Here is a 14,780-nt window from a genome sequence, read left to right on the forward strand (position 1 = left end):
CTGTATGTAGCTTGCTTTGCATATATCTGTTTGCATGTTGTCTCACTGTTGGGTTATAAGCTCCTTAAGAACAGTATCCCCAGCACATTAACACAGTGCCTAGCACATAGTAGACCCTTAATAAATGTGTATTGATTGATTGATTAAAATAAGAAGAGGGCATAAACTCATGTTCGGGCTTTGTTTTGGAGTATTAACATCTCATCTCCTTACCTTCTGTGATCACATCACAGCGATTATATATACCAACTAATCTGGGGAATAAAATAAACTCCCTGCTTGTACGCTTCCCCGAATATAATTAAAGAAGGGCAAGAAACTTCAGAGGGCAATTCTGAAGCTGCCAAAGGAAGCAGTTCCAGTGAGGAATCAAATGATGAGTTATCAGAAAAGGTTGCAGTGGGTTCATTGGTGACTCACAAATCCATCTGAGTCAGGGGTGGGGAACCTTTGACCTCTAGGCTACACATGGCCCTCTATGTCCTCAAGTATGGCCCTCTGACTAAATCCAAACTTCACAGAACAAATCTTTTAGTTAAGGATTTTATTTATTAAGAATTTCTGGATTTTAAAAAGATATATACAGAACTGATGAAAGTTTAGACAGGTCACAGAGAATGAAGAGAAAGATTGGACTCAACTTTATAAAAATGGTGATAATTGACAAAAAAGAGAAGGCAAAGCTATCTGACCTTTGTTTTGTTTTTGTTTTCTCAGGCAAGAAAACTGATCATTGCCTTGGAAATGGGAGAACAACCTTGGCCAGCTGACTCATGAGAAGTAAGAGATGAGAAGGCACCTGGATGCCCAGGATGAATTCCCGTGGGGGAAGGATGAAACTATTTGGCCCTAGAAGGCCACAGTAAGAAGATGCAAGGAGGCAAATTTAAGCTTGATATCAAGAACTCCTCAACAATTAGAACTACCCCAAAGTGGAATGAGCTCCTTTGAGAAGTGGGGGGTTCCTGGCCACCCCCTCCCCCACCTCTCAGAGGGCTTCAAGGTGAGATTGTACAACCACTGATCAGGTAAGCTATAGTGGGAGTTCCTTTCATGTATGGGTTGGAGTATATGGGCCACTGAGGTCCCTTCCAATTATCATATTTCAAAATAATCAGTATCATTATTAACAATTTGATGCTTACTACGAGTAGCTCCTGATTTTGTCAAAGAAAGTTTTCATAATTTTGTTGGGGTAGGAAAGATGGATTACTTTGGGATTCTACATATTTTATAGGCCTTCAACCTCTTTTGTTTCTTATTCCTAAACCATACTTTGCAACATATTTTCTACCATCGTCTCCTATGTTCATCTTTTCACTGAAGTTATTTAGTATTGAAGCATATGATGATTTAATTTGGAGGGTCTTGGGCTGCTAGGTGGCACAATGGATAGAGTGCTAGGCCTAGAGTCACAAAGACTCAGTCTTCCTGAGACTTCCTGGCCTCAGACGCTCACTAGCTGTGTGACCCTGGGCAAGTCACTTAACTCTGTTTGCCTTAGTTTCCTTGTCTATCAAATGAGCTGGTGAAGGAAATGGCAAACCACTCCAGTATCTTGGCCAAGAAAACCTCAAATAGGGGTCAAGAAGAGCTGCATATGACAGAAAAACTACTGAACAACAATTGCACGTTTTGTTTTGTTTTTTTTAACATTTTTCTATATGGGTCCCAGAAACAGATGTCGGCATCTAAACTTCAAATATTCTCATCATGGTCTTTTTGCAGATAGTTACCAGGGGCATTGCAATTTGAGATGATCAAACATCCCGTGAAATTATATTTCTAGCTGCCAACTAACTCCTTTATTTTACTTTCCAAGGAAAGTCTGTGAGCCTGCCTTTCATTTAGCTGTGAATTTCTTTAGTCTTCTGGTTTCATTTATAGCAAGAATGCCAACCAAGGTTGACGAGATTCAGTCCCTCCAGGACTATGTTCACTTATAGGTCACTGGAGAAGGAACTCACATTTAGAATACCAATAGCTAAATAAATGTTTGTAGATGGGCCAAGAACCATGTACTTCTTAGATCCTTTGTTCCCCTTTCTATCACTTTTTCACTGTAACCCTAGATGCAGAAGGGGACCACACAGGACTAAGGGCAATTCTGTTTCGCGAGTTGCCAGGGCCAGCCTACTGGTGATGATCCCTTCTGAAGTGAATGAGGTTGATCCTTGGGAAAGTAGAAATAAATAGTGGTTGGGACCACACTCAAAGCGTTTTCACAATGGTTGAAGCTCAGAAATCTCACTTTTGATTGGCATAATCCTTGAGAAATCCGGGCCCTACTTTAACACAGTTTATTTGCCAACAGCTTCTCTTTCAGGAACTCTTCCTGGTCTCCTTGGTTCCTAATATCTTTTACTCATTAGCTCACACATAATACTTGGTACATGCTTCTGTGTACTTACCATGTACATATGTTTGTATTTCTTTGTAACCCTACTGTCAATATTTCCCAACTAAAATGAAGATCAAGAATAATCTCAGGGATGTCTCTTACAAAATCTCTTGGACTTGTGTACTGACCAGTTTAAAAATTCTACGGTTTATGCTTCTACTTGGGGTGTTTTATTTCCTAACCCTTAAAACTTTAGTTTTTGGCTCCTCTTTCTTCTCCAAAAGATCCTTCAGTCCCCATACAAAGACTTAGGCTAAAAAGACAGTAAATATGTGAAAAGTTTGACTTATACAAGATAGAAACTTTTGATACCTGAGTATATATAATCTACCAATAAAACTCCCACTATTTAGAGGCTGGTATAATACTTATAGTACTATCCTAAATGGTCTCTTTGAAGAAAAAGAAGCAACCTAAAAAAAGCCTTCACTCCTTACCTCCACAATTATCCCTTCCCCATTACAACTTTCACATCTCAATTTCAATATATCATGGGTCGGCATAAGAAATTAAATGGAAATTTTGAGGAAGTTGCAGAAGAAATGCAAAGGATAGCAGATGACACAAAAAGAGTTTAGAAACTCAAAAATTCAAACAATATATGTACAGTATTGTATAACATCAATGCCCCATAAAAGAAAAAGAAAAAATTTAGACGTTTTCTCTGGTATGAAGGGAAGGCCAAAAGATTTTATGCAAATTTTCTAGGTCATGAAGGGGGTAGTAGGGGATGGCACTGTGCCCCTAACCCCTCTCAATGTGGTAGGGATAACTGTATTTCCTTCCCTCTCACTTTCTTTTAAATTTTTTGCAAGCTGGTTTCCAACCTTCTCACTCAATTGGAATGTCTCTTTCCAAAGTTACAGATGCTCTCTTAATTCACCAAATCTCATAACATTGTGTCAGTCTCCATAGTTTTTGACCATCTTCTGCTTTTGACACTGTTGACCACCCTTTCTTCTTAGATGTTCCCTTCCCTCTGGGTTTCTATGACACTGGGATCTCTTATTTTCTTCCTACCTGAATGACCTCCCCTCTCATTCTCCCCCTCCCCCACCCAAGTCACTGTCCCAGGCTCTCTTCTAATTTCTCTCTATACTCTCTTACTTGGTGACCTCATCAGCTGTCATCTCTATACATATCCAGCTCTAATCTCTCTAATGAGTTCCAGTAAATGGCATTTTGAACAGGGATGTCCCACAGGCATCTCAAAAACTCAACATGTCCCAAACAGAATTCATTCTCCTTCCCCTTCCCCAAAGTTATCCTTCATAGGGGATTTTGGAAATCCTTTGGAAGATGCCACCATTCTTCTAGTCACATCTTTCCAGTGTTATCATTGATTTCTCATTTTCATTCTCAACTAAATCTTGTTATTTCTACCTCCACAATAGCTCTCATTCACCTTCTCTCCACTCACATGACTCCACCCTAGTTCAGGCCCTTTTCACTGCTGCAAAGACTTTCTCATTGGTCTCTCAGCCTTAAGTTTTCTGCATTCCAATCCATCCTCCACATAGTCACTGAGGTGATTTTCCTATAAAAAACCGTATCAGTTTCCTACTCAATAAATTCTAGTGACTGTTTTTATCACCTGTAGGATCATAAATAAAATCCTCTGCTTAGCTCTTAAAATGCTTCACAACTTGGCCCCTTCTGACCTTTCCAGAATGATTACACCTTGGTCCTCTCCATGATTCAAGGGCTCAGTAAAACTGGCCTTCTTGCTATTCGTCATAAATATTTTCATGTCCTTGTCTCCATTTTTGTCTTTGCACTGGTGATCCTCCATATCTAGAATTGTCCCCCTGCAGCTGAACCCTCTTCTATGGTGTCTTCCTCTTCCTGTAGAACGTGAGTTTCTTGAGATCAGGGACTGATTTCTTTTTTAGTCCGTATCTCTAGTCAATCAACCAGTCAACAGTTGGTCAGTAAACATTGATTAAGTATCTGCTATGTGCCAGGCACTGTGTTAAGAACTGGGAATATTAAAAAAAAAGTAAAAGAGACTTTGTAACCTCCCAATTTAATGGAGGAGAAAACAAGCAAACAGGAATAAAAACAAGCTAAAGACAGAAGAAATAGTAAATTATTAATAGAGGGAAGGCGCTGAAATTAAGGAGGGTTAGAGAAAAGCTTTCTGTAAAGATGGGATTTTAGTTAGGACTTCAATGAAGCCAGGAGGCAGAAATGAGGAGGGAGAGCATTCCAGGCCTGGGGGACAGCCAGAGAAAAGCCCTAGTTGTTTACTGATTTATTTTTTATTTAGTACAGTGCTTTGATATACAGTAAATGCTTAATCATTCCTTTTCAATTTGCTTCCATTCGTCATGTTCACCTCTTGGAGTTCTGGGTTTTCTTTAAGACATTTCATTTAAGACATTTAAGAACATTTCTGGAGCAGGTTTTTCTTTGTTCTCCCTGAGTCTACTGCCTCTCTCCAAGGATCATCCCATTTTTGTTTGTGCTTTGCATATACATAGATACGTGAGGCTAGTTTTCCCTGTTAGAATGTAGTTGGTTTCACTTCTATCAGAATCCACAGTCCCCATGTCCACAGTCAGTAGGTGCTGAATAGATGTTCGCTGACTGAGTGGTTGATCGGATTCCTGGAGAGTTACCCTTCTCCTTTCCTCATGGGATTCACAGTACTAGTGAAGGACAAAATCCAGGCTTCTTAGTTCTGGACCCTACTACGGTTCTCAGCTTTGCAGTTCCTTGCTTTCCTCAGATCCTACCCAAGCATATTATTATTATATAATATTATATAACTATATAATATTATGTACTATGTAAGTGCTATTAATATACAAAATAATAAATTAATAATTTTAATATTAACACATAAATTAACATGCAAAAATTCATAATAAACACATAAAGGCCATTATGATCATATAATGAACATTATTATAAATGCTTTTAATATTACTAATAATAGCATTTATGTAGCACTTTAAGGTTTGTAAAGTGCTTCATAAGTACTGTCTAACTTTATCTTTATAGCACTTTTGGAAGGTAGGTGTTATTCTTATTCCTATTTTCCAGATGAGGAAACAGAAGCAGACAGTTAAGTGACTTGTCCAGGGTCTAAATACCTGAGGCCAGATTCAAATTCAGGTGTTCTTGACTTTTAGGCTAGGACTCTTTCCAGAGTTATTTGACAGCACATTCTACATTGGAGGATGGTGAGTGAATAAGGTGCTATGAGATCCCATGAGGAAGAGATCAAAGGGAATGGGGCTTTTATGTAATTTTGTTTCAGGGCCCAGAAAGTTGGTCCCAGGCCCTTCAATATTTATTTCAGAAAGTATGTATGTGCAAGTAAATATATATATATATGCATACATATAACAAATATGTTAAATATATACTATATAATAAAATATAAATGCAAGAATGGTTTGCAAACCTTCAAGTGATATATGCGATTAACAATAATATAATAATAATAATATATATGTTATTAACAATGATAATAATAATAAACATATTGCTTCTCTCTTTGTAAAGTACTTTAGGGAAAAAAGAACCCATTTCTTGCTGTTCAGCTTTCAGGTGGTGAGTCTTGACAGCTGAGCCTTTAGCATTTAGTACAACTTGGGATACAAGAAGCTCATAACCCAAGCTACTCTTGGCTAGGCTGGTCCTAAGCATACAAGTGGACCATTTGTCACCAAGGGAACAAATGTTATTAAGTGTCTTCCATGTGCCAAGCACTGTACTAAGTGCTTTACAAATATTACCTCATTCGATCCTTACAAATAGGAGGTAGGTGCTATTACTGTCCTCTTTTTACATTTCGGGAAATGGAGGCAGGCACAGATTAAATGAACTGCCCAGGGTCACACAGCTAGTAAGAGTCTGAGGCCAGATTTGAACTCAAGTCTTTCTGGCTCCAGGCCTGGCACTCTATCCACTGCACCAGCTAACCATATTTAGACTCTCTTCAGTTTGGTAAGAACTTGTGATTTGCTAGCTTATCCACAGTCCTGCTTCAGTGTTGCAGCAGAGGAAGATCTTAGTGCAGAAGACTCAGGCAAATAAATAATTGATAATGAAACACATTCTAAACCAGGAGTAGGGAACCTCCTGGCCTCGAGGTTGCAGGTTCCTCACCCCTGTTAAACAGAGCAACTCTATCTATAGTATAAGGATTGGAAAAGATTTTACTAAGCACTTTGTATGTGCCAAGTGCTGTGAATATAAATAGAAAAGCAAGATGGTGCAGCAGCATGGCGGATGGGAAGGTCTAACAGTCATTGTAATACCCTTCCAGTGTGGATGACAAAGCCCTGAGGAATCCTAAAGGTGAAAGGGAAAGTCATATGGCAATATCTGAGGATCTGAAGGGCTTAGAGACAGGGCATATAGGGAGGCCCAGTGGTACACCATTTTATCAGATTATAGCTGGGAATTCCTTTGCTTGTCCAAGTGGTATGAGTGTCCAATTCTGACCAATGACTACTGGGAAGAAGTAGTGAGCGTGGCACTGTGTTACCTCCAATGGGAAGTCAGCATCCAACAGGGGGAGGGCACCTGGCACTTTGTGGGGATTGGGTAGAGGGAGCAGGGGGAAGTGGAAGAGAAGGGTCCCCCACTCCAGACCTATCCTTCTGAATCTGAAAAAGCCCATTGGGATCTGGGTAAATGCAGCAGTCAGGAAGGGACAGAGGAGGGCAAGGTCCTGAGGAGGTTGCCCATGGCAATCACATCAAAGGGAAGTCAGAGTAAATCCAATAAGAGAGGAAACTTGGAATATAGAAGGCCAGTTCAGGTGTTTCTGCCTTCATTAAATCTTTCAAGATTCCACCAGTGGAAGTCACTGTCCCTCCTCCAGTTTCCTTAGAGCATTCTCTCCCTATAGCCTTACTCATCTTATCCTTTTCAGATGCATGTTTTCATTGATGGGCAAAGAATATGGCCTAGAATGGGACAGGAAAAATAGTAATGAGAGGTGACCCAGCACTCCAGGGCTGTCCATTACTGCACACCTCTCCCTCTCACAAAGGTTTATCTTTTAAAAACAAAACAAATAAGCCCAAAACACCAGAATTCTCCTGATGACACTAGAGGGTTGTGAGCTATGGAATCCGAGGACTTCTGAAGCACTGACATTGTTGGTCCCTGGAAATGCTACCAGAAGGTCCATAGTGGTACAGATAGGGGGTGGGGATGGGTTGACTGCCCTACTGTGTATTACCAATGAGGAACTGCATACAAGGGACTAATGGGTGTCATAAAAGGAAGGTATGACTGGGAAAGGAGGTAGACTAGTCATGTCTCAATCAACAGCAAGAAAAAAACTTATTAAGCACCTACTATATATCGGACTATATGTCACTCAAAACAAAGTCACGTGCAAGTCATCATTTCTCTGATGTCATGGTCTTCAAAAATGGAGGAACACAACCTATATGTCAGGCACAATACTAAGGGGTACAAAGACAAATCCTTAGGGGTTTATGCCTATGTATGTAACAGGGCATGGCATGTACATAAGTAAGTACAGAATAAATATGAAGGCATATGATGCAGTTCTGAAGGCAGTTAGGTGGTGCTGTAGATAGAACCCTGGACTTGGAGTCAAGAAAACCTGAGTTCAAGGGTGGCTTCAGACATTTATTAGCTGTGTGACCTTGGGCAAATCACTTAACATCTATGTGCCTCAGTTTCCTCATCTGTAAAAAAGAAGCAATACTAGCACCTACCTCCTAGGATTGTGGTAAAGATTAAATGAAATACTTATTATTTTGGAAGGAAAGGGAGTAGTAACTTGGGGAATAGGAAGGTGGAGGGGGTGTAGTGAGGAAAGGTTTCCTGTAGAAGATGAAGTTCAAGCTGAGTTTTGAAGGGAACTAGAGATTCTAACAGGCACCAGTAAGAACGGGGAACATTCTAGGCTTTGAGGACAGTCTGTGCAAAACCCCAAAGAGAGGAGATAGATCATCTGTAGGCCACTAAAGCTAGCCCAAGGGTGGGGAACTTGGGGGCTTGAGGCCACATGTGGCCTTCTAGGTCCTCAAGAGCTCTTTGGCTGAATCCAAACTTCTCAGAAAAAATCCCCTTAATAAAAGGGCTTGTTCTGTAAAACTTGGACTCCGTCACAAGGCCACACCCGAGGACCTAGAAGGCCACATATGATCTCGAGGCCACAGGTTCCCCACCCCTGGGCTAGACCACAGAATAAGTGGGAGTGCCATACAATAAGGCTTGGAAGGTAGGGTGTGGCCAGCCTGTAAAGAGCTTTAAATACCAAACTGGATACACAATTTATTGTTCAGTCATTTTTGCAGTCATGTCTGACTCTTTATGAGCCTATTTGGAGTTTTCTTGGTAAAGATACTGGAGTGGTTTGCCATTTCCTTCTCTAGCTCATTTTACAGATGAGGAAACTGAGGCAAACAGCATTAAGTGACTTCCCCAGGATTTCACAGTTAGTAAGTATCTGAGGCCAGATTTGAACTCAAAGGGATGAGTCTTCCTGGTTCCAGGCATGGCACTTTATCCACTGCACCACCTAATTGTCCACATAGTTTATGTTTGACCCTTGAAATAATAAGGAACTCATAGAATTTATTGTTAGTATGGAGGGGATGTCATGGTCAATGTTACTACAACTTAGGAAAACCGTTTTGGCAGCTATGTGGAAGATGGACTCCAATTGGGGAGATTGGAGGCAAGGATGCCAGTTAGAAAGTGATTACAGTAGTGTAAGGCAGAGGTGATGAGGAGGATTTGAATTAGGCTTGAATCTAGGCAGAGAGAAGGGACAGATGTGACAGATGTTGGAGAGACAGAATGATTTGGCAACTGCTCAGACACATGGAGTAAGGGGTGAAGGAGGTATCAAGGAGGACGCCAAGGTTGAGAATCTGAGTGACCGGAAGGATGGTGGTGGTTTTGATAGTAGTAGGGAAGTACAGGAGAAAGATGAGTTTTAGAGGGAAGAAGAAGAAGAAGAAGAAGGAAGAGGAGGAGGAGGAGGAGGAGGAGGAGAATGGGGGGGAAGGGGTGACATGGTTAGATCAGCACTTGAGAAAGTTCAATTTGTTAGCTGAGAAGATAAAGGACTAGAGTGGGGAAAAACTTCAGGCAGGGAGACCAAGCAGCAGGCCCCTGAAATAGTCCAGAAGGGAGAGGATGAGGGCTCAAACAAGAAGGGCAGCAGCATCAGAAGAAAGAAAGGGCCATATATGAAAGATGTTACAGAAGTAAAACCAACACTTGGTGACAGATTAGTTATGGGGGGTGAGAGTGAGGAAATGAGGATGCCAATGAACTTGGGAGCCTGGGTAACTAGAAGGATGTGGTACCCTAGATAGTAAAAGGGAATTTTGGAAGTTGTGAGGAGGACTTTGAGAGGAAAATAATGAGCACAGTTTTGGACGTTTTGAGCTGGATGTCTCGGGGATATCCACTTTGAGAGGTCTGATAGGCAATTGGAGATGTAAGAATGGTGGTTGGGGCTGGATAAGGAGATCTAAGAATCTTCAGCATAGAGATAATAACTGAAACCTGGGAACTTAGGAGAGCATCAAGGGAGGTAGTATAGAAGGGGAAGAGAAGAGGGCTCTGGGCGACACCCACATTTAGCATATGTATCCTAGACTACGATCCAGAAAAGGAGAGACCAGAGAGGTAGGAGAAGAACCAGTACAGAAAAGCATCACAGAAACCCAGAGAGAAAAGGGTTTCAAGGAGAAGAGAGAGATTGATAGTATCAAAGGTAGCAGAGAGTTCAAAAAAGATGAGGACTGAAAAAAGGCCATTTCAGACATGGTTAGCAATTTTGGAGACAGCAGTTGTGATTAAATGATGTGATCTGAAACCAGATTGTAGAGATAAAGAGAGAGTGAGAAGAAAGAAGGTGGAGTTGCCTATAGTAAATGGCATGGGGTATTTTCCCAAGGAGGTTAGCCATAAAAGAGAGAAGAGAGATGGGACAGCTAGCAGGGATGGATGGATGAAGTGAGGTTTTTTTCTGGGAGAGGAGGTTAGATGGAGGAGACATCTGTAGGCAGTCGGGAAGGAACCTGTAGATAGGGAGAGACTGAGTTAAGGGAGAAGATGAGTATGGTGGAGAGGGCACATAGTAGGTGCTTAAAAATATTGATCAATTGATAGGAACACTTTTGAATGTGGAGAGGTTTGCCTTGGCATGGAGAAGGGCCAGCTCTTAAAGGGAGACAGGGCTTACAGGGGAGATAGTGGCACAAGGATAAGAGATGAGGAGGAGAGAAGAGAGAACTTTCAGTAAATCTCTCCATTTTTTCAGGAAAATAGGCAAAATTTTCAGCTGAGAGACTAGGGAGAGGGGCAGCCAGGGGAAGTCTGAGGAGGGATGAAAAGGTTTGGATGAGCCTCTGTGGAGAATGAGATAGTGAGCTAATTAGAGAAGTGTAAAAGGGTTTTCTAGCAGCAGTGCGGCTGTGTAAAATACATTTGTAATGGATGCAGACATCGCAGCTTCATGATTTTCTCCACCTTCATTCAGCAGCATATGTGCAGGATCTAAAGCAGAGGATAGTGGGAGTGATCCACTGCTGAGTCTTGGCAAGGCAAGATTGGCAATAAAATATGGGAAACAAGGGACTCAAGAGGACAGTGTGAAATTAAACTGGTGAGCAGGGCTTACCAAAGGGTCAAGATGAGGAAGGAGTGTGTAGTCAGCACAGGGTTGATGCCTAGGAAAGCACCGAGAGGATTGGGGTATTGGAGGTCACAGTGAGTGAAACCAAAGAACAGGGTTTGGGGTGACTGCATTAGCATCAATATCAAATCACAAAATATACAAAAAGGCATCCACGTAGAAGATGGCTAACTAGCATGAGAAGGTAGAGATGCACTGGAATCTGCTTTACTAGTGGGAATTCCCACATCAATGAGATCAGACCTTCCTTTCCATATCCAGGAGTCTTTGTGACCATGGCTTCTTTGTAACATACACTATATAATGGTATTATAGAAGCTTTGTGTTTGTGTATTATAGAAGAATTGTGTTTGGTTTTGGTTTGAATCTCCTTCTCTGGGCCTGGTATCTTATACAGAGTAAGTGCTAATTAATGATTCTTGAATTAAAGCAGAGCAGAGAAGGTTAAATTACAATGGTCCTTAAATAAAGGGCATAGAATGTCAGAGAAGAGAGGAAACTTAGAGGTCATCTAGTTCAGTCTCCTTAAATTATAGGTAAGTAAACAGAGGCTCAGAGAAAGTTAGACGGCTCAGACTCAGGATTGGAAGCTTGGCAGATCATGTTTAGAGCTGGAAAAAATTTTAGGAAATCACCTAATCCAATCATTTCATTTTACAGATGGGGAAACTAGGGTCCAGTGAAGGTATGTGAACTGCCCATGTTCACATGTTGTTGTTTTTTGTCCTTCCTTCTCAAAGAGGACAGAGATCTCAGGAAGATGATGTCATGACTTGCAAGTAGATTGGATTTAAGTGAGGCAGGGCTGTGCAAAGTCACCAGCCTCACTTTCTCCTCCAGAGCCATCAAGGTATAGATCAAGACAACTAGAGATGGTCCTGGCACAGTGGAAGACTTTGGCCTTTTTAAGGTAAGGTCTTTCTGAGTTGTCACGTTGACTGAGGCAATGCCCATTCAGTGATTAAGGCTAGGCAAGAGTCAAGGAATGACCCCTATCAGGTACCAAGCAATGACAGCTAACTGGTGCTTGGGCTAGGATCTAAGGTTGGCCAATTAATGAGAGCCAGAGTGAATTGGGTTTAAAGCATAATCTTAAGAGAAGAATCAAGCTAGGAAACCCCAAGACATTTTGCTAGATTTCAGCCATCAAAATTTACATTCCCTTGGGCAGAGTACCCAAAGGCAAGGATATGATACCATGTGTGGGCAAAGAGAAGGGAAGGGAAAGAAATGAAGGAAGGGACAAAGGAGGAAAGGAAAGGAAGAAGGAAAGGAAAGGAAAGGAAAGGAAAGGAAAGGAAAGGAAAGGAAAGGAAAGGAAAGGAAAGGAAAGGAAAGGAAAGGAAAGGAAAGGAAAGGAGTTGATCAACTGGAACTGGCCAGTTGAGTCCCCAGTGGGGTAGCTCAAGCTACTCATAGGTTGTTGTTTGTCCTTCATTCTCAAAGAGGACCAGGACTTCAGGGAGATGATGCTATGACTTGCAAGTGGATTGGATTTAAGCGAGGAAGGGCTGTGCAGTCATCAGCCTTTCTCCTCCAGACCTACCTGGGTCAAGATATAAATCAGGATGATTAGAGATGACCCTGTGCCCAGATCACATAGGTAGTAGCAACAACATCAGCTAGCATTTATATAGCACCTATTGTATGTCAGACATTGTACTCGACAAATATCTCATTTGATTCTCACAAAAACCCTGGAAGATAGGTGTTATTATTACTTCCATTTTACAAGTGAGGCAACTGAAGCAGATAGAGGTTAAGTGAATTGCCCAGGGCCACACAGATAGCAACAGTCAGAGACCAAGTTTGAACTCAGGTATTCCTGACTTCCTGTCCAGTGCTCTAACCATTGCATCACCTAGCTACAGTTTAAACTCAGTTTCTTTACCTCTAAATCTAGCTCTCTTTATACTATGGCATATTGGGTACCCAAGATCACATAAGAGCCAAGTCTCTGCCCAGTCAATCAGTCAACAAACATTTTTTAATTTAAGCACCTCCAATTGAGTTTACAAGGAAAGGTAAAAAACAAAACATCTCAACATTCTTTTTTTAATTTATTTTTTCCAATTACATGTAAAATCAATTTTTAACATTCACTTAAAATTTGTTTTTGAGTTCCAAATTCTCTCACTCCTTTTCCTCCCCCTTTCTTGAGAAGGAAAACAATTTGATATAGACTAACATATTTCTATATTAACCATGAGAACACAGACCAAAAACTACCCCCAAAATCAAGAAAAATAAAGTTAAAAAAAGTATGGTTTGACCTGCATTCAGACCCAGTCAGTTCTTTCTCTGGAGGCAGATAACATTTTTCATCACATGTCCTTTGGAATTGTGTTGGATAATTGTATTGCTGAGAATGGCTAAGTCATTCAGAATTGATCATTGCGCAGTGTTGCTGCTACTTTGTACAATGTTCTCCCAGTTCTTCTGGCTTCACTCAGCATCAGTTCATGCAAGTCTTTACAGGTTTTTCTGAAATCTGCCTGCTAGTCTTTTCTCATAGCATAATAGTATCCCATCACAATCAGTCATTTCCCAATTGATGGGCATCCCCTCAATTTCCAATTCTTGGCCATCACCAAAAGAACGGCTATAAATAGTTTTGTACGTGTCCTTTCCCTTTTTCTTTGTTCTCTTCGGATTACAGACCTAGTAGTGGTATTTCTGGGACAAACAGCCAAACATTTTTTGTGAACATTTCTGTATTGGCAGTTGTCACCTCCCTTTGACAAAAGTGGAGTGAAGGATGTCTGATGACCGAGAGTAGTGGTCTTCAGAGTGAGATGTGTGCCCTCCCCTCTGCAGAGTCTGTTAAGCCAAACCACTGGGATGGAGGAAGAAAATCTTCGAATGAAGATGAGCAGCCTAGAGGCTTACAGCCTTGTCCTGAAGCTGTTCTCTGGGTGTTCCCACACCTGTGCCCAACACAGGCTGTACTAGGGGCCATAAACATTGTTTAGGCACCTGCTTCGGGGCCAGGCAAAGACAGTCCCTCTCTGCCCTCAAGGTGCTTACAATGTAACGGGAGAAGACACCGCACAAAGGAAGCTGCAAGGGAAGACAAGATAGTAGAGGGCATCCAGCTGGATGGGTTGGATGGATGGTGGAGTCAAGACCTAGCGGTGTACGTGCCAGGGGAAATGAAGAGATGGCAGAGCTTCTGGGTCCTCTTGAAGCTGGTTCAGCAGGGCTCACTCCTCCCCTGTCCCCCACTTCAATAGAAGGACTGACTCCTTCTCTCCCAACCCCCATCAACAAGAAAAGACGCTTACACGATCCTAGCAGGACTTGGCCCAAGGCAAGCTGGCCAGCAGGGCAGCCCCATTCCTACCAAAAGGGCTGGTTCCATGGAAGAAAGCTGGATGAGGAGTATGAGGACCTGGGCTCAAATCCCGGCGAGGCTACTTATTAGCGACGTGACCTTGCACAAGTCACTTTACCTCCTCTGGATTTCAGTTCCTCATCTATATAATTCAGGGCTGGACTGGGCTGCCCCTAAGGTCTATGAGGTCTGCAGTTCATGGGATTATAGGCTGGTCGATTAGCCTTTACGGGTTTAAAAAGAGATGGTGAGAAGTAGCAGTCCAGGGGTGGGTACAAAGAACATAAGTTTGGAGTCGGAGGACTTAAATTCATGCCCCAGCTCTGATAATGACTTCCCTTCCTCTCTCCGGGTCTCAGCTTCCCCATCTGTAAAGTAAGAGGCTTGGACAA

Source organism: Notamacropus eugenii, chromosome 4 (assembly GCF_028372415.1).
Source record: "Notamacropus eugenii isolate mMacEug1 chromosome 4, mMacEug1.pri_v2, whole genome shotgun sequence".
Lineage (NCBI taxonomy): Eukaryota > Metazoa > Chordata > Mammalia > Diprotodontia > Macropodidae > Notamacropus > Notamacropus eugenii.